The sequence below is a fragment of the Pleurodeles waltl genome, chromosome 9, assembly GCF_031143425.1.
Source record: "Pleurodeles waltl isolate 20211129_DDA chromosome 9, aPleWal1.hap1.20221129, whole genome shotgun sequence".
NCBI classification, from domain to species: domain Eukaryota; kingdom Metazoa; phylum Chordata; class Amphibia; order Caudata; family Salamandridae; genus Pleurodeles; species Pleurodeles waltl.
The window spans coordinates 1,193,778,456-1,193,797,176 of NC_090448.1; the positions used below are offsets into that span (position 1 = coordinate 1,193,778,456).

At 48.1% G+C, this 18,721-nt stretch overlaps 1 protein-coding gene across 1 annotated transcript in view; it reads right to left on the minus strand.

The window, feature by feature from the left end:
* The window catches only part of FSIP1 (fibrous sheath interacting protein 1), a 577,935-nt gene extending 561,667 nt beyond the window's left edge, over positions 1-16,268 (minus strand). Inside the window, exon 1 of the mRNA XM_069209159.1 lies at positions 16,249-16,268. The gene's annotated coding sequence lies outside the window, so the exon portion shown is untranslated. The remainder of the gene's footprint in view (positions 1-16,248) is intronic.
* Between the last annotated feature and the right edge of the window lie 2,453 nt (positions 16,269-18,721).

An 18,721-nucleotide genomic window follows, 5' to 3' on the forward strand; every position in this document is an offset into this window, starting at 1 on the left:
CCCAAGTTTCTTGAATACAGATGATATCGTTAGAGTTTAAATAGGACCTTGCCTCGCTGGATCTGGCGGTACTCCTGAGACTTGCCATGTTCCATGACAAGATTGACAGGGATTTGGACGAGCACAAGAGGTTGTGCTCTACACTCTGCTTAGTGCTAGGACCTATACCTTGTTTCTGCCCGGTCCCTTGCTTGCTTTGGGGGAGTTAATGTGTGACCGTGCGGACCTCTCTTCTGTTTTGCGCGGTGACTATGGTTATAGTTTGCGGGACCTCTGTTGTAGGGGTCCAGTGATTCCTCACCCCACTTGAGCCTCTTAAGATGGTTTTCAGCCTGTCTCTAGGGACAGTGTTTAAAAGGATAAACGGGTATCTGTCAGGCGAAGGGATGTATAGTTCAATGCCCCAGTATGCAAAGGTCTCTCTTGTGTCCCAAACTGCAGCCCTCTGTGCTGTACTTTTCCAGGTTGTTTTTGTAACCTCTCTGCTTGCGTTTGGGAAGGGTGACTCATACCTGACACAATCCATGTCTTCCGAGGTGATGTGCCTGAGAGCTGGCACCTGAGAGAATAGCTGCAGTAGGTTCCTTCTGTTTAAAATGTCTACAAGTCCTTTTGAGGTGTAGTGAGGGATGAAAATTAGTTCCAGAGAGTCCTGTTCTACTGGTTCTGGTGTGTCGTATCCAGCGGGAAGCGGGGCTTATCTGGGCGCTCTAGCCCAATGAGAGGTATCCGTGCCAGAAGGGGTGTGATGAGTTGTGTCTGCTGCTGAGTAGTGGGCCAGCTCTCTGCTGCTCGCATAGCTGGTTGTGCCTGCTGACTCTATGAGCTGTGGTTGTTCTGCACTCCTTGTGCCGGTTTGTGGATCAGGATACTTTACCTGTATGCTGTGTGGGGTACTCCCTTGCGCCCTCCTTGCTGGAGCGGGCTGTTGTCATCCTTACAGAAGGGGCTGGCCACAATTCTGCCGCTTGATCTTGTTATGGGCCTTTTTTTGTTGTGTGTGTCTGAAAAATTGGGAACAGCTTTGCTGTGCCACTGACATCCAGTACTTTGGGGGGAGTATCAGTTTTGTGCCTTTTGTCTGATCACATTTGGCTTCTTTGTTCCCGGGCTTGCATTTTTAGTTTCTTGTTCGCTATCATTGTAAGGCCAATGGTTAAATCTTGAGGGGGAGTCTGATTGTATTGTGTCACCGTGATTGATGATGACTACTTCAACGTTTGGTTACGGTTTTTCATACTTACAGGGCTTTTTGTCCCTACTTGGGGAGGTGAGGGTATCTGAGGATAAGCACTTTTCCCCAGGAGACATTTGGGAATGGCTGCCTGCAGTTGCCGTTGATTCTGCTGTATCTGGACCTTGGCCTTGGGCTGGTTGGCACATTTGGGGGGGAGATGTTGCCACTACAGTTTCATCTCTTCTTGCTGTCACCTTGATTACTCCGACTAGATCACTCAGTACATTGGGTATGGAGCTTAGCTTGTCAATAATTGGGAAGCAGGAACATTGTGCTCCCTTTTTTGCGGTGAAGTAACTCTCAATGTACGTTACCTTTGCTCTGATTTCGAGTAGGTGTGTGGCCAGGGACTGAATCAAGTCTAGTTGCCAGAGAAGTGCCCTTGCCATGGTGTCCTGCGAGGCTCTGATCGCCGCCAGCTCGTGTACCTGTGGTGCACCCAGGAGTTGATCTGCCCCATCCTCTCCCAAGTGCATCATTGTTGTTGTAGTGTGGCTGAGTGTTCTGTCAATCTGCTCCTCAGTGCTGTTGAGGAACTGTTAGGACAGTGCCCTGAGCTCCGGGCCTGTGAGACACGTTCTGCCCTGGTTGGTGGTCACGATTTTTGTTTCTTCCTTGAGTATATGAGATGTCTCTAAGGAGTTAGATGCTGCCACTGTCTGCCCATGTACCGGAGACCACTCAAGCTCTTGGACTACTTGGGCGATGGTTGTCATCCTGTGCATTTGAAATCAAACCCCCAAGTCGGGGGAGCAGGCCGTGGGTGGATTTAATTGCTGAGAGGCATTGTCTTCAGTTGTAGTGAACTCTCTGTTCAGAGGTGGCGATGGTGCAGTCCCTGCTTGAGTGAGAGAACTGCGAAAGTTATGGGGATCCTGATGACCAACTGTTAACACGTGGCATGAGAGTGATCTTTGCACTTTAGGACCCCCTATGAGTGGCTCTGCTGAGGCAGTGCCATGTGCAGGACTGGGCCCCCAATCGCTGGGTTGGACGACAGATGCCTCCATTACGTGTGGCCCTGCAGGAGCTTGCCCTACTATGGACCCTCTGCAGAGGAATCAGATCATGGAGTCATTTTCTTCGGGTCAGACCTGTGTTACTATGTGGTCTGGGGGGGGGTCTCTTCTACTTCCTGCGACTTCCGTCAAGCGCACTAGCAGCCAGTGGCGGTAAAGTGCTCCACCACCATGCATTTAGGTTGCGGGCTTGAGCAGTCTCCCTTCCCTTGCCGGCGAATATTGTATTTCCTTTTTGGCATCTCCAACTAGGACTGTGAGGGCCAGCAAGGGAGCTTGGTACCTCTCTCCTCTCACACTATGAGCGTCTAGGTTGCAACACTATCCCACTGCACCTTTTGCTCCCGTCTGGTCTGTAGTTTGTGCTCTGGACGTCGGGCTCTAGGCTCTGTCTCCAGCTGATTCAAAGTGCCTCCACACCTCCTGGTCAGCTGGTCTACAGCTTGCACTGATAGAATGGTGGAGGGGCACAAGCTTGCGGCCTAGCATGGCCTGGAGCGTGAATGGAGTTGTTGTTGAAATTCTGGGTGTCTGAAAATCTGGCAGGCTAGAGGTTTGAAAGTCCTTAGGAGTGTGGAAGTATTGAGGTCTGGTTTGTGGACTTAACTGCGTCTTGCGTCAGCATGTCTTCTTGCTGGGGCTGCGCCACCTCACCACCTCCTGACATTCCCCAGTGGTCGGGAGAGGCACAAGCATGTAACCTGTGCTGAGTTCTGAAGGGGTGGCGCCGCCTCATCTCCCTGGATTTCTCCTGGTGGTCAGGAAGAGTACGAGCGTGCAGTTTGTGCTGAGCTCTGATGGGGGTGGGCTGTCTCACCTCCCTCAATGACTTGTGGTGGCCAGGTGGGGCACGAGCACGCAGTCTGTGCTGATTTCTGATGGGTGTTCTGATGGATGTGCTGAGGTCGATGGGTGGTCGGTGGATGGCTTCTGGGAGCTTGCAATTTCAGGATTTTTGGATTAGTGTGGCTTATCTGCGTTTGGGTGAGATCTTGGGAGGGTCTTGGGCATTTGATCAACTTAGTGCAGCCGTGGGCGGAGGTTGTGAGAGAAGTGAAGGGCCACAGCCCACCAACCTCAGACTGCAAACCACAGGTTGATGGGGGCCAGTGTGACTACTTCACTCCTCCTTCACCCCCTGCTTCTTCCCTGCTGCACCCTATTCCTCCAAGGCTCAATGAGCCACTGTGTGGATCCGCTAGCCCGAGGGGCCCGGGCTCACCAACTGGCATCCCCCAACCTCACTCTCTCCTGCAATCCCCCCTGCTGCCTCCCCTGCCCACCTGCTCCACTGACCGCACACTGTGTCTATGTCTGTGGCTCCGGTGCCGATGAGAGTAGCGTAGCAGCTGGGACGGCAACCCCTAGCATCCTGTGGTTCCGCAATTAACACAACTTTTTTGCAGAGGCCGCTCAGGGAGTCGCAAGGCGAGGGTTGCAGCCAGGAAGATGGGGAGGGGGAGGAGGATGGAGGTCATCATGGGACTGGGGTGTTAACAGAGTCTGGGGAGGGGGACACAAAACTGTGCCCGTGGTTTGGCTGCACTGGACGGACCGAGTTGGGTCCCAGGTTCTCCAGAGCTCCGGTGCTCCTTCGGCATCCTCAGTGTGCGTGTTCAGTGTTTGCCGTGCGCGTCACCTATCAATGTTCCAGATTATTGTTGCTCTCCCCTTACAGCACTTGAAATTTGTAAATGCTTTAGTAAAACAGAAATCCTCAAAGCGAAAGCAGCTCTCTTGGCACAGCAGGAAAGCCGATACTACAATATTCACTTCACTTGGGAAATTCGCCCCATAATTCTTTGTAGGGCATTACTTTTACAAAACATTTTTGCTCATAGCTCAGCATGAGGTGATCCTAGGGCACAACACACCCTTTCTGTCTAGGACATTCCTGGTTCCCCATACTAGGTTAGTGGGGAACCCTAAATAATAAACTCTCCCACCATGCAGTGTCTTTTTAAGTGCTTTCATGCCTGGAAATTTTCTTTTATTTTACGGCTGAGTAGCTTGCGTTTTAAGGGCTTTGTTTGTAATATCATCGCTATAGGCCTGCTATCCTTGAAAATGTATAATGCACTACGTCCTATAGGGGCTAAATACCTCATTACACTGTATTATTTATTGCCATTTTCTTTTTGTGTGGTTATGCCCTCTAGGGGCTAACTATATATTTACATGAATATGTTTTTTTACAAATACTATTTTCATTGTGGTGTCCCCTAGGGGCTCTTCAAAGCGTTACAGTCATATCAACATACTAAAATGCTTGTTTGTAATATAATTGCAGTAGGCCTGCTAGCCCTAAAATACTCTCTAGGGGATAAATATATGGTTTCACTGCATTACTTTCTCCTGTTTCTTTCCATGGGGGTATGTCCTCTAGGGGCTAACATTATGGTTACATGACCCCGTTTCTTACAAATTATATTTTTGTTATGGTGCCCTCTAGGGGCTGTTTTGGGCATTAAAGTCTGATGCCAAAAGTCTATTTCAGATAAAGGTTTATATGATAATTGTATATGTATCAATACTCTCTCATTACAATTAGGACCGTGATTCAGGACAACTTAACATCCTTACCACACCATGACTGTTTGAACACTCTTGATATGTTTGGGTGACTCTACTAGTTTATTTCTCCTCTGTGGCTGTCTTGTGTCTTTTTTAGGGATCTGGGTTAGCCAGCCAGCGCCTCTGATGGTGGTCAGGTGGTGAACGTGGTATTCTATTGGAATTAGCATGACAGATTTGAAATTGCAACATTTTAATTTTTTGCTGCAGACAGAGGAATAAGGTAAATGGAAGTGCTTTAGTGATATGCAGGGATAATGAAATTCTATGGCAGGAAAAGATGAAATTATGAGGCAGGGTTGACCAATCTATGTGTCAAAAAAGTCCAGTTATGAATTTACAATGCCAATAGGTCTAACTCAAGCAAATGTCAGACCTATTGATTGCAAATGTTTGGTTCCTCTCCCAGTGTGTGCTGTATTCTGCAGCCCACATAGAAAGAGGAAAATGCCTCTCAGGATCGTATTTATGCAGGAAGGTGCCCCTTCCTGCACAAAAAACAATCCTGCATGCAATGCAGACACTTTGCACCATGGTGCCAGGGTGCCTGCATTGGCGCTAGGCAGTCAAAACGGCGCCAGCGCAGGGGGAAAGGACTTGAATTTGTCAAATTACATAGATATAGCACAGTCCTGCGTTTTCCTTTTGACACAGGGCAGCAAGGTGACTTGTTGCGCACCACTGCCCTGCACCAAAAACCCATAAATATGGGCCTGAATGCCTAACTGTTAATGACTTCTTTCACTATCTGAATCGTAGTTCAAGCCAAATATATCTTCAGTCTCATCCCCCGCACACTGTGGGATGCCATCAAGGCTGTGAGTTAGCAAAGAGCAATGACATATTTGCGTAAGAAAAGAAGGGAAGAATCCAGAACAGAACTGTAAACGGGCTGCTGGCACTGCAACAAGTTTCTATCTCAAGTAAGCCTACCACAACAGCACATTGCAACATCACAAAATAAAATGATGGACGGAGTGTTGAAACTTTTCAAACACTCACCCCCAGTCACAGATCTGGGTTTAATCCATCGTTATTTTGCTCGCCACGTCACCCCAGTTTGGACACAGTTATATGCAAATCAGTCTTGACCCTGTTCCCCATGAGAACAGTCCAGCCCGAACTGCTAGGCCAGGTCCTCCCTAGACAGGAAGCAAGCATCCTGGGACCGGTTTCAGGGTATCACGCTTCGTCAGCCAGGCTACCTTGAATCCAGTGGTGCAGCGACCAAGGGACCCACGTCTGGGCATACCGCTGCCAGCCCAAACAGCTAGACGTGGGTCCCTTGCTCTCTGTGCCACTGGATTCAAGCTAGCCTGGTTGATGAAGGGTGTTACCCTGAAACCAGTCCCAGGATGCTTGTTTCCGGTCCAGGGAGGACCTGGCTTGGCAGTTCGGGCTGGACTGTTCCCTTGAGGAACAGGGTCAAGACTGATTTACATATGGCTGGGTCCAAACTGGGGTGGCATGGTGAGCAAAAGAACAATAGATTAAACCCAGATCTGTAACTGGTGGTGAGTGTTTGCATTGTTCAGCACTCCGTCCATCATCCTTTTGTGTTCTAAAGTTGCCTTAAGTGGGAAGGGTATACCCAGACGTAGGTCCCTTGCTCACTGTGCCACTGGATTTAAGCTAGCCTGGCTGATGAAGGGTGATACCCTGAAACTGGTCCCAGGATGCTTGTTTCTGGTCCAGAGAGGACCTGGCTTGGCAGTTCGGGCTGGACTGTTCCCTTGAGGAACAGGGTCAAGACTAATTTGCATATGGCTGGGTCCAAACTGGAGTGGCATGGTGAGCAAAACAACGATGGATTAAACCCAGATCTGTGACTGGGGGTGAGTGTATGCATTGTTCAGCACTCCATCCATCATCCTTTTGTGTTGCTAAAGTTGCCCTAAGTGGGAAGGGTATGCCCTGACATGGGTCCCTTGCTCACTGTGCCACTCGATTCAAGCTAGCCTGGCTGATGAAGGGTGTTACCCTAAAACCGGTCCCAGGATGCTTGTTTCCGGTCCAGGGAGGACCTGGCTTGGCAGTTCGGGCTGGACTGTTCCCTTGAGGAACAGGGTCAAGACTGATTTGCATAAGGCTGGGTCCAAACTGGGGTAGCATGGTGAGCAAAAGAACGATGGATTAAACCCAGATCGGTGACTGGGGGTGAGTGTTTGCATTGTTCAGCACTCCGTCCACCATCCTTTTGTGTTGCTAAAGTTGCCTTAAGTGGGAAGGGTAAGCCCAGACGTGGGTCCCTTGCTCACTGTGCCACTGGATTCAAGCTAGCCTGGCTGATGAAGGGTGTTACCCTAAAACAGGTCCCAGGATGCTTGTTTCCGGTTTAGGGAGGACCTGGTTTGGCAGTTCGGGCTGGACTGTTCCCTTGAGGAACAGGGTCAAGACTGATTTGCATATGGCTGGGCCAAACTAGGGTGGCATGGTGAGCAAAAGAACGATGGATTAAACCCAGATCTGGGACTGGGGGTGAGTGTTTGCATTGTTCAGCACTCCATCCATCATCCTTTTGTGTTGCTAAAGTTGCCCTAAGTGGGAAGGGTATGCCCAGACGTAGGTCCCTTGCTCACTGTGCCACTGGATTTAAGCTAGCCTGGCTGATGAAGGGTGATACTCTGAAACTGGTCCCAGGATGCTTGTTTCTGGTCCAGGGAGGACCTGACTTGGCAGTTCGGGCTGGACTGTTCTCTTGAGGAACAGGGTCAAGACTGATTTGCATATGGCTGGGTCCAAACTGGAGTGGCATGGTGAGCAAAAGAATGATGGATTAAACCCAGATCTGTGACTGGGGTGAGTGTTTGCATTGTTCAGCACTCTGTCCATCATCCTCTTGTGTTGCTAAAGTTGCCCTAAGTGGGAAGGGTATGCCCAGACGTAGGTCCCTTGCTCACTGTGCCACTGGATTCAAGCTAGCCTGGCCGATGAAGAGTGATACCCTGAAACCGGTCCCAGGATGCTTGTTTCCGGTCCAGGGAGGACCTAGCTTGGCAGTTTTGGCTGGACTGTTCCCTTGAGGAACAGGGCCAAGACTGATTTGCATATGGCTGGGCCAAACTTGGGTGGCATGGTGAGCAAAAGAACGATTAATTAAACCCAGATCTGTGACTGGGGGTGAGTGTTTTCATTGTTCAGCACTCCGTCCATCATCCTTTTGTGTTGCCACAACAGCACATCACCTGGAATCTGCCAGACTGACTAACTAATTTTAGAAGGGAGGGGGCGGGCAGCACACTCACACTCATTCATTCACACACGCCCACACATCCATTCACAACACTCATCAACATTCAAACATACATGCACCAAACATTCATTTAAAAAACACACACGCATACACACCTACCTTCACCCATACACACACACTTACCTTCAGCCTCAGAGGTCCCAGGAGGGCTGGGACTGCTGCCTTCTCTTCTGCTGCAGTCCCAACTTCGTCACAGTGTGGGATGGGGTCAGTGAGACTGCTGACCCCTCCCCACTCAGTAACAAGGTGTCACTGATTGACAGTCGCCCTGTGCGCTTCAGGGCTTAAACCTGAAGCGCCCAGGTCGAAGGCAAAGGGTAACGCTTCCCTCGTCACCCGGGGGGAGGGCCTCGATGGACCTTTGCTGAGCTGAGGAGGCCAAGCCCACAGGAGCTGTGACTGCTTCAGCCCAGCAAAGTTCAGCTCAGACAGCCAGAAGAATGCACAAATCGCACATCTCACTCGTGGCTGCCTTATCTGAACATGAAGAGTGTCTGTCAGGCTGACCTTTGCTGAGCGTGACAGGCAATCTTCATGAGGGGCAAAAGGTGGGGGGCGTGGCCCCTCCGCTCTAAAGGACGGGCCGCGGCTGCTGACTAAATCACCTGGCGTTAGACGTGGCCAGACAGCCTGATTAGTTTTGCAGAGGTGTGTTGACAAGGTAGATCACAAAATGGGCAAAATTCTAAATTTATTCGCAAACAAAGCTGGAAACTGTATTAGTTACGTCGGTCCGTGACTGATGGGTAGTAATAATAGCACTGCAGATACAAGAACCAGCGGCCACACTGTGCAGCCAGTATAGGGACTTTCTCCCCACCTGCCCACTGACTGACACAAGACCAGGAGGCCGCTAAACTAGGAGTTACCACCTCCATCGCTTTCCGATGATGACCATAAATTGCTAGATCTCCCACTAAACAGACGACACTCTAGAGGCTGTTTCCAACATGAAATCTGTGGGGATGCCGGACCCTAATATCCTTCCAATGAAGTTTTTTAAAAGACTTCCTTCTACTGCATCCCTGCAGAGCATAACTCCTCTGTTTAATGAAACCTTAGATGAAGACTTACAGGGCAGCAGCACTGAGATCCTGCAAGAGCCAGGGAAGCCCACAGATTAACCTGCATCTTTTCACCAACATCGTTGGAAAAGTATTGGCAAATAGGCTGGTAACTGTTTAAGATTATCTCTTTACTTAGCCACACTGGCCAGAACAGAACAAGCCTGAGTTGTGGAGTACTGAATTATTGAGTGCAAATGACATGTTCACAGCCCCTAGTGCCCTGATCCTAGTGGACTTCAAGAAGGCATTGGGATCCTCAAACCAGAGGTTCCTCTTCCAGGCTCTCCAGAAGATTGTCAGCCCTCACTTTTGACTCTTAGTAGAGTCCCTTGTTAAGATCCCTGGGCCAGAGTCCAGGTCAGTAGAGAATAATCTGCTTCCTTTTCCCAGAGGAAGAGACACGAGGCAGGGATGTCCACTTTTCACTGCTTGTTGTCCTTGCTTCCGAGCACCTTGCCATAAGGATTAGACATCATGCTCGAGCACAGGGCTTTCACTGGGACAAGAACGGGATGGAGCATTGCTTTACGCAGTAGATATACTCCCCTTCCTGCATTATCAAAGGGGAGAGGCAAAGACTGAAGCATATTCTGAATATCTTGGTAGAAGCAGCTGGGCTAGCAGTTAATTGGGATAAATCAGTCACTCTACATATCCAGGGAGTGGTTCCTTCGAGCAATCTACGCTGCCTGTGGGTCAGACAGCCTGAGGTCTCTAGAAGGAGGGCACCCCTACTTGAGGGCCTGTTCAGGTAGAGCGGGAAGAGCAGCTCTAAATAAAATTACCGCACTTCTAGAGCATCTCTTCACCATGCAAAACTAGCCTTAAAATATTCCCAGAAATGTCTTTCATTCCATCCGTGACACCACAAGTTGTATTTGATAAATGCACTCAGTCAGTTTCAAATTTTTGGTGGGTGGGGGGAGCTGGGGGAGATTTGTGCATGTACTACTAGTTGGCTTAGCTTAACAAGGTTAGTGGTTCGGCTAAACTGGCCTAGTGGTGACCTTGGTATTCATTTACCTCTTGACTCACTCAGTGACTCGAGCTTACAAGGAGTTCTATATCCTCCACATCACTCAGGTTTCTAAAGGCTGTTGGCACAGTCTCGCGCTGGACAGAGTGGACTGAGAGTGACACAAGAAACACCACTGAGGGACGAAACATGTCTGGATTATTCATCCGGTCTGACGTACTTTAAGGCCAGGGATCATACTGGAATTTCAAAACTTGGGCCCATATTTATACTTTTTGACACAAACCAGCGCCGGCGCTGGTTTGCGTCCAAATATTTTCCGCCAGCTAACGCCATTCCTACGCACCATGCAGGCATCTTATTTAAGGAATGACGTTAGCCGGCGCTTGTAGGAAAGTACCATCTTGCCTGGCATGTTACCCCCATATTTCACTGTATATATGTTGTTTTAGTTGTATGTGTCACTGGGACCCTGCCAGCCAGGGCCCCAGTGCTCATAAGTGTGCCTGAAAGTGTTACCTGTGTTATGACTAACTGTCTCACTGAGGCTCTGCTATCCAGAACCTCAGTGGTTATGCTCTCTCATTTCTTTCCAAATTGTCACTAACAGGCTAGTGACCAATTTCACCAATTCACATTGGCATACTGGAACACCCTTATAATTCCCTAGTATATGGTACTGAGGTACCCAGGGTATTGGGGTTCCAGGAGATCCCTATGGGCTGCAGCATTTCTTTTGCCATCCATAGGGAGCTCTGACAATTCTTACACAGGCCTGCCACTGCAGCCTGAGTGAAATAACGTCCACGTTATTTCACAGCCATTCACCACTGCACTTAAGTAACTTATAAGTCACCTATATGTCTATCCTTTACTTGCTAAAGGTTAGGTGCAAAGTTACTTAGTGTGTGGGCACCCTGGCACTAGCCAAGGTGCCCCCACATTGTTCAGGGCAAATTCCCCGGACTTTGTGAGTGCGGGGACACCATTACACGTGTGCACTACACATAGGTCACTACCTATGTGTAGCTTCACAATGGTAACTCCGAATATGGCCATGTAACATGTCTATGATCATGGAATTGCCCCCTCTATGCCATCCTGGCATTGTTGGCACAATCCCATGATCCCACGGGTCTGTAGCTCAGACCCGGGTACTGCCAAACTGCCTTTTCAGGGGTTTCACTGCAGCTGCTGCCAACCCCTCAGACAGGTTTCTGCCCTCCTGGGGTCCAGCCAGGCTTGGCCCAGGATGGCAGAACAAAGGACTTCCTCAGAGAGAGGGTGTTACACCCTCTCCCTTTGGAAAAAGGTGTTAAGGCGGGGAGGAGTAGCCTCCCCCAGCCTCTGGAAATGCTTTCATGAGCACAGATGGTGCCCATTTCTGCATAAGCCAGTCTACACCGGTTCAGGGACCCCTCAGCCCTGCTCTGGCGCGAAACTGGACAAAGGGAAGGGGAGTGACCACTCCCCTGACCTGCACCTCCCCTGGGAGGTGCCCAGAGCTCCTCCAGTGTGCTCCAGACCTCTGCCATCTTGGAAACAGAGGTGCTGCTGGCACACTGGACTGCTCTGAGTGGCCAGGGCCAGCAGGTGACGTCAGAGACTCCTTCTGATAGGCTCCTTCAGGTGTTGCTAGCCTATCCTCTCTCCTAGGTAGCCAAACCCTCTTTTCTGGCTATTTAGGGTCTCTGCTTTGGGGATTTCCTTAGATAACGAATGCAAGAGCTCATCAGAGTTCCTCCGCATCTCTCTCTTCACCTTCTGCCAAGGAATCGACTGCTGACCGCGCTGGAAGCCTGCAAAACTGCAACAAAGTAGCGAAGACGACTACTGCAACTCTGTAACGATGATCCTGCCGCCTTCTCGACTGTTTTCCTGGTGGTGCATGCTGTGGGGGTAGTCTGCCTCCTCTCTGCACTAGAAGCTCTGAAGAAATCTCCCGTGGGTTGACGGAATCTTCCCCCTGCTACCGCAGGCACCAAAGAACTGCATCACCGGTACCCTGGGTCTCCTCTCAGCACAACGAGCGAGGTCCCTTGAATCCAGAAACTCTGTCCAAGTGACTCCCACAGTCCAGTGACTCTTCAGTCCAAGTTTGGTGGAGGTAAGTCCTTGCCTCCCCACGCCAGACTGCATTGCTGGGAACCGCGACTTTTGCAGCTACTCCGGCCTCTGTGCACTTCCGACGGAAATCCTTTGTGCGCAGCCAAGCCTGGGTCCACGGCACTCTAACCTGCATTGCACGACTTTCTAAGTTGGTCTCCGGCGGCGTGGGACTCCTTTGTGCAACTTCGGGTGAGCACTGTTTCACTCCTCTTCGTAGTGCCTGTTCCGGCACTTCTGCGGGTGCTGCCTGCTTCTGAGAGGGCTCCTTGTCTTGCTCGACGCCCCCCTCTGTCCCCAGACGCAATTAGCGACATCCTGGTCCCTCCTGGGACACAGCAGCATCCAAAAACCCTAACCGCACGATTTGCAGCTAGCAAGGCTTGTTGGCGGTCTTTCGGCGGGAAAACACTTCTGCACGACTCTTCACGACGTGGGACATCCATCCTCCAAAGGGGAAGTTTCTAGCCCTTGTCGTTCTTGCAGAATCCTCAGCTTCTACTGCCTAGTAGCAGCTTCTTTGCACCCACAGCTGGCATTTCCTGGGCATCTGCCCATCTCCGACTTGCTTGTGACTTTTGGACTTGGTCCCCTTGTTCCACAGGTACCCTCGACTGGAAATCGATCGTTGTTGCATTGCTGGTTTGTGTCTTTCCTGCAGTATTCCCCTATCACGACTTCTTTGTCCTTTGGGGAACTTTAGTGCACTTTGCACTCACTTTTCAGGGTCTTGGGGTGGGCTATTTTTCTAACCCTAACTGTTTTCTTACAGTCCCAGCGACCCTTTACAAGGTCACATAGGTTTGGGGTCCATTCGTGGTTCGCATTCCACTTTTGGAGTATATGGTTTGTGTTGCCCCTATCCCTATGTGTCCCCATTGCATCCTATTGTAACTATACATTGTTTGCACTGTTTTCTAAGACTATACTGCATATTTTTGGTATTGTGTACATATATCTTGTGTATATTTGCTATCCTCATACTGAGGGTACTCACTGAGATACTTTGGCATATTGTCATAAAAATAAAGTACCTTTATTTTTAGTATATCTGTGTATTGTGTTTTCTTATGATATTGTGCAAGTGACACTAGTGGTACTGTAGGAGCTTCACTCGTCTTCTCAGGGGGTCCGCGAAAGCTTAGAAAATGAAGTCACTGCACTGTGGGAGTCACCTGGACAGAGTTGCTGAGTTCCAGGGACCACGCTTGTCGTGCTGAGAGGGGACCCAGAGGACCAGTGATGCAGTCTTTTGGTGCCTGCGGTTGCAGGGGGAAGATTCCGTCGACCCACTGAAGATTTCTTCAGAGCTCCTGGTGCAGAGAGGAGGCAGGCTACCCCCAGAGCATCCACCACCTGGAAACAGTCGAGAAAGCCGGAAGGATGAAGCGATACAAGGTTGCTAGTAGTCGTCTTGCTACTTTATTGCGGTTTTGCAGGCGTCCTGAGCAGTCAGCGGTCGATCCTTTGGCAGAAGGTGAAGAGGGAGATGCAGAAGAACTCTGGTGAGCTCTTGCATTCGTTATTTAAAGAATTCCCCAAAGCAGAGACCCTAAATAGCCAGAAAAGGAGGTTTGGCTACCAAGGAAGGAGGATTGGCTACCAAGAGAGGTAAGAGCCTATCAGAAGGAGCCTCTGACGTCACCTGCTGGCACTGACCACTCAGAGCAGTCCAGTGTGCCACAAACACCTCTGTTTCCAAGATGGCAGAGGTCTGGGACACAGTGGAGGTGCAGGTCAGGGGAGTGGTCACTCCCCTTTCCTTTGTCCAGTTTCATGCCTCAGTACCATATACTAGGGAATTATATGGGTGTACCAGTATGCCAATGTGAATTGGTAAATGTAGTCACTAGCCTGTTAAGTGACAAATTTGGAAAGCAGAGAGAGCATAGCCACTGAGGTTCTGGTTAGCAGAGCCTCAGTGAGACAGTTAGGCATCACACAGGGAACACATACAGGGCACATACGTATGAGCACTGGGGCCCTGCCTGGCAGGGTCCCAGTTACACATAGACTAAAACAACATATATACAGCGAAATATGGGGGTAACATGCCAGGCAAGATGGTACTTTCCTACATCCCCAGGCCCAATTCTTCAGAGAAGTGTTGATTGACTGGCTGACATATATAAAACACACTTTTTACAATAAAGGTTGTAGGCACCTATTTGATAATCCAGAGAACATTGTCAGTAATTGTAAAGCAAAACTAATGCAGCTTTATTATTCTGCCAAAGAGGACTTCAGACTGACTGTCATTTTAGATATGCCTACAGGCATAAGGTACGTGCAAATTTGCACAACTCCTAGTTTAGAGCCATATTTGTAATGGACAGTCAAACCGGAACATAGATTTTATCTTACCAGGCTAAGGCTTGGTATGCTCCACCATCTGGCGGCCTTCCCGGTATGTGGTACCTCGCACACATCTCTACCACTCTGCCCCTGCAATGGGCTCGCAGAACAGTCTACCCCGCACTTTGTTATTTTGCACATTATGTGTTTCATCGAGATTGAAATTCCTACATCACATTTTTTTTAATAAAATGTTTTCATCTTATAAGGAGGGGTTAATTTACTTGCAGAGCTTGATATTTGCTCTGCAGTGCTCAGCTATATTATTGCTGTCCTTGCCATAAGAAGAGCGTACATACTTTAATGTTTGTGAAAATTGTCTACTTTAGGAAATATTCCCTCAAGAGTGCCTATGTATGTATAGACAAATTTATATTTTTAGGATGACTAATAGTTGAATTGTAGTGAATCTGTAAAATATTTAGTGATATCTATTTAACTTGGATGTGTCTTTTTATTTTATTCTTTTACTGGTGATTATTTTGGCTGATTGCTCTCATCAACATCTCATTTTCACATATAGACAATTCAGCCAATACCTTTAAATACGGACGCATAGATGTACTCACACAACTCTCTCTTTTAGCACCGCACCTTACCAAATCTACAACCTGGCTCAAAACAGCATGGTCCTTCATACTTGACAACCATTTGTCTTTTGAAATAGCGCCTCGCATACACACATAAGCATCTTACATACTTGCTACCACATCTTCTCTTCCCTCACTCTCCAGATTCACCACATCCATATCCTGAATGGGCATGCGTGACAAACAATCTGCTTGCACATTACGCCATCCTGAAATGTGTTCTACTACATACATGTACTCTTGCAGGCGTGAGGCCAATCTAGCTAGCCTTGCAGACCCTTTACCCGCACCACCTGGTGCTAGAACCTTGATCAAAGATTTATGATCTGTGCGTAAAATAATTGTCATACCCCAAATATAAGTGCAGAAGTATTCTAACGCCTAAGCAGCTGCCAAGGCTCTCTCTCAATGACTGAATAGTTCTGTTCGCTGGGAGTGAGAGTTCTTGACGCAAACGCCACTGTCCTTTCTCCTCCAGTGTGATTTTGAGATAACATAGCTCCTAATCCTACAGCACTTGCATCCACTGTGATAACGGTTTAAGATTTACATTAAATGGTACCAGCACACCAACATTATATAATTCTTCCTTGATAACATTGAAACACAGTTCTTGTTCATCACCCCATACAAAACTATTGCTTTTCTTTAGTAACTTTCTCAAATCATCAGTTTTTTCAGCGAAGTTCTGAATACATTTTGAATAATATTTTATGAGGCCCATAAATGACCTCAACTGATTATTGTTATTTGGTGGAGGAGCATCTTTGATGGCTCTTAAGTCTTTTTTTGGCCTTACACCTTCCTTAGAAAGTGTATGCCCCAAATAGTCAATCTCTTCCACCAAAAACTTACATTTTTCTTTCCTGAGAGTCAGACCTGGTGCCTTGAGTTTGTCAAACACTTGTTTCAATGCAACATTATGACTTTGAATTGTTTCACCAAATACAAGAATATAATCTTGGAAAAACATAACATTGTTCACACCTTTGAAGACAACAGACAACATCCTCTGGAATACACTTGCAGCTGACAATAACCCAAAAGGCATTCTGTTAAATTGAAAAGTACCTTCTGACGTTATGAAATCTGTGAGTTTTTTTGAATCCTGATGTAGTTTCATCTGATGGTAGGCACTTTTCAAATCAAGTTTACTGAAAAAACAACAGCATTTCATTAATATTCGGTAGTGGAAAGGTGTCAGTCACTATGTTGTGATTCAAACTGCATGAATCAACACAAAATCTCAAGTTTCCATCTGTTTTTTTAGTAATAACCACTGGCGAAATCCACTCAGAGCTTTCTACAGGCTCAATAATCCCCTTGGAAATCATGTCTTCAATGAGGTGCTTCACTTCTCCTCTAATCCCTATAGGAACTCTTCTCAAGGCATGTTGCACAGGAATCGCATTTTTCTTTAGTATAATTTTGTGCACATAACCTTTCAAAGTTCCAATGTTTTCCGAAATGGCATCTTTTGTACCTTCAATGATGTCTTCAATGGACATATCCCCCACAACCATGACCTGAGAAGGGGTTCTCGGGTTGATAACAATATGAAGATCATACTGGTGTTGCCACCTTAGGATGGGAGGTCCAGACTCTGCAACATGCAGTTTGCCTTCCACCGACCTATCCTGAAAACTTATCTTCGCTACCTTGTAGCCAATATTATTGATTTGTTCTCGTTGGTAACCACCAGGATTTATGTCCTTAGAATGTAAGATGACATCTGGCCATTCTCGACTCACCATATTCTTAGGTAGAATGGTATACAAGGATCCTGAATCCACCATAAGTTGGACAGTTCCCTCATTAATGATGAAATTCGCTTTGGGTTTGGTAAGTCTCCCCGTGTCAAAGTGTGGACCGCCTACACACAAAATTCTGTCTTCTTCGTACTCCTCTTGAATACCTAAGTTTGACTGATCTTGTACTATTGCTATTTTTGATGATGAAGTTCTACACACTTTCGCTAAATGAACTTTGCATCCACATTTCCTGCATTCTTTTCCCCAAGCACTACAACCCTTGACATCCGCATTGTGTGTATTACTGCCACATCTGAAACATACTTTAGTATTAGACTTGTGGTTGAGCATCGATTTGTCGCAATTATTAGAGAATCCAGCCTCTTGTGACTCTTTTTTTTTTGACAAACATGACATCATTGTTACATGTCTTTCTTCCCCATCTCTTTCATGTAATATTCTGATTGCTCCACCACTTTCACAATCTCAATAGCGTCTTTAAGCGTTGGATTCTTTGTTTCCCATAATCGTTCCTGTATTTTCTTGCTTTTGCACTTAACAATAAGTTGATCCCTTGTCATTCCGTCAGTCATACTCCAAAACTGACACTTGGTGGACAGTTGTCTCAATTAGAGACAAAGTCATCAATAGACTCATCCGTTTTTTGAGGTTGTGTGTAGAATTTATATGTACCCATAACAACACTAGTCTCTTTTGAAAATCTTTTTTTTTATCTGAGTTTTGCCTCCAGAAACACATCCTAGATGTGTGTGCCATCCTCATTAGTAATCACCGGTAAATATTTAAACAGATGTTGACCTTCTTTGCGCATTACACTCATTTAAATAGATTTTTTCCTTGTAGGTCTGAAACCTTGGCCATCCAATGCCTCCAAATAATTTTCAAACATGTCAATCCACTCTTCCCACTCAATATCAGGTGAACCCACATCTTTTAAAAACATTGGTGGTGCAATAATAGCTGAATTGTTCATCATGGAATACTATTATTTGTGCACAGGTTTGTAAGAAAAATATATCTTGTTATTTGTTTATTCTCATTTATTTATTTACATATTTATAGTCCTCTTTCTATGAAAATGTGTAGATGGGTTTGCAGGAAACGTAGGGGGTCATTCTGACCCTGGCGGCCGGTGACCGCCAGGGTCACCGACCACGGGAGCACCGCCAACAGGCTGGCGGTGCTTCCAAGGGCATTCTGACCGCGGCGGTTCAGCCGCGGCCAGAAAGGGTAAACCGGCGGTCTCCCGCCGGTTTACCACTGCCCTACAGAATCCTCCATGGCGGCGGAGCGCGCTCCGCCGCCATGGGGATTCTGACACCACCTACCGCCATCCTGTTCCTGGCGGGTCTCCCGCCAGGAACAGGATGGCGGTAGGGGGTGCCGCGGGGCCCCTGCAGTGCCCATGCCAATGGCATGGGCACTGCAGGGGCCCCCGTAAGAGGGCCCCACAAAATATTTCAGTGTCTGCAAAGCAGACACTGAAATACGCGACGGGTGCAACAGCACCCGTCGCACCTTCCCACTACGCCGGCTCCATTCGGAGCCGGCGTCCTCGTGGGAAGGTAGATTTGTCCTGGGCTGGCGGGCGGCCTTTTGGCGGCCGCCCGCCAGCCCAGGGCAAATCTCAAAATACCCTCAGCGGTCTTGTGACCGCGGAGCGGTATTTTGACGGGGGAACATTGGCGGGCGGCCTCCGCCGCCCGCCAATGTTAGAATCACCCCCGTAGTCCTTTGTCGCTTTCAAGGCTTCCTTGTACGAATACGAGACA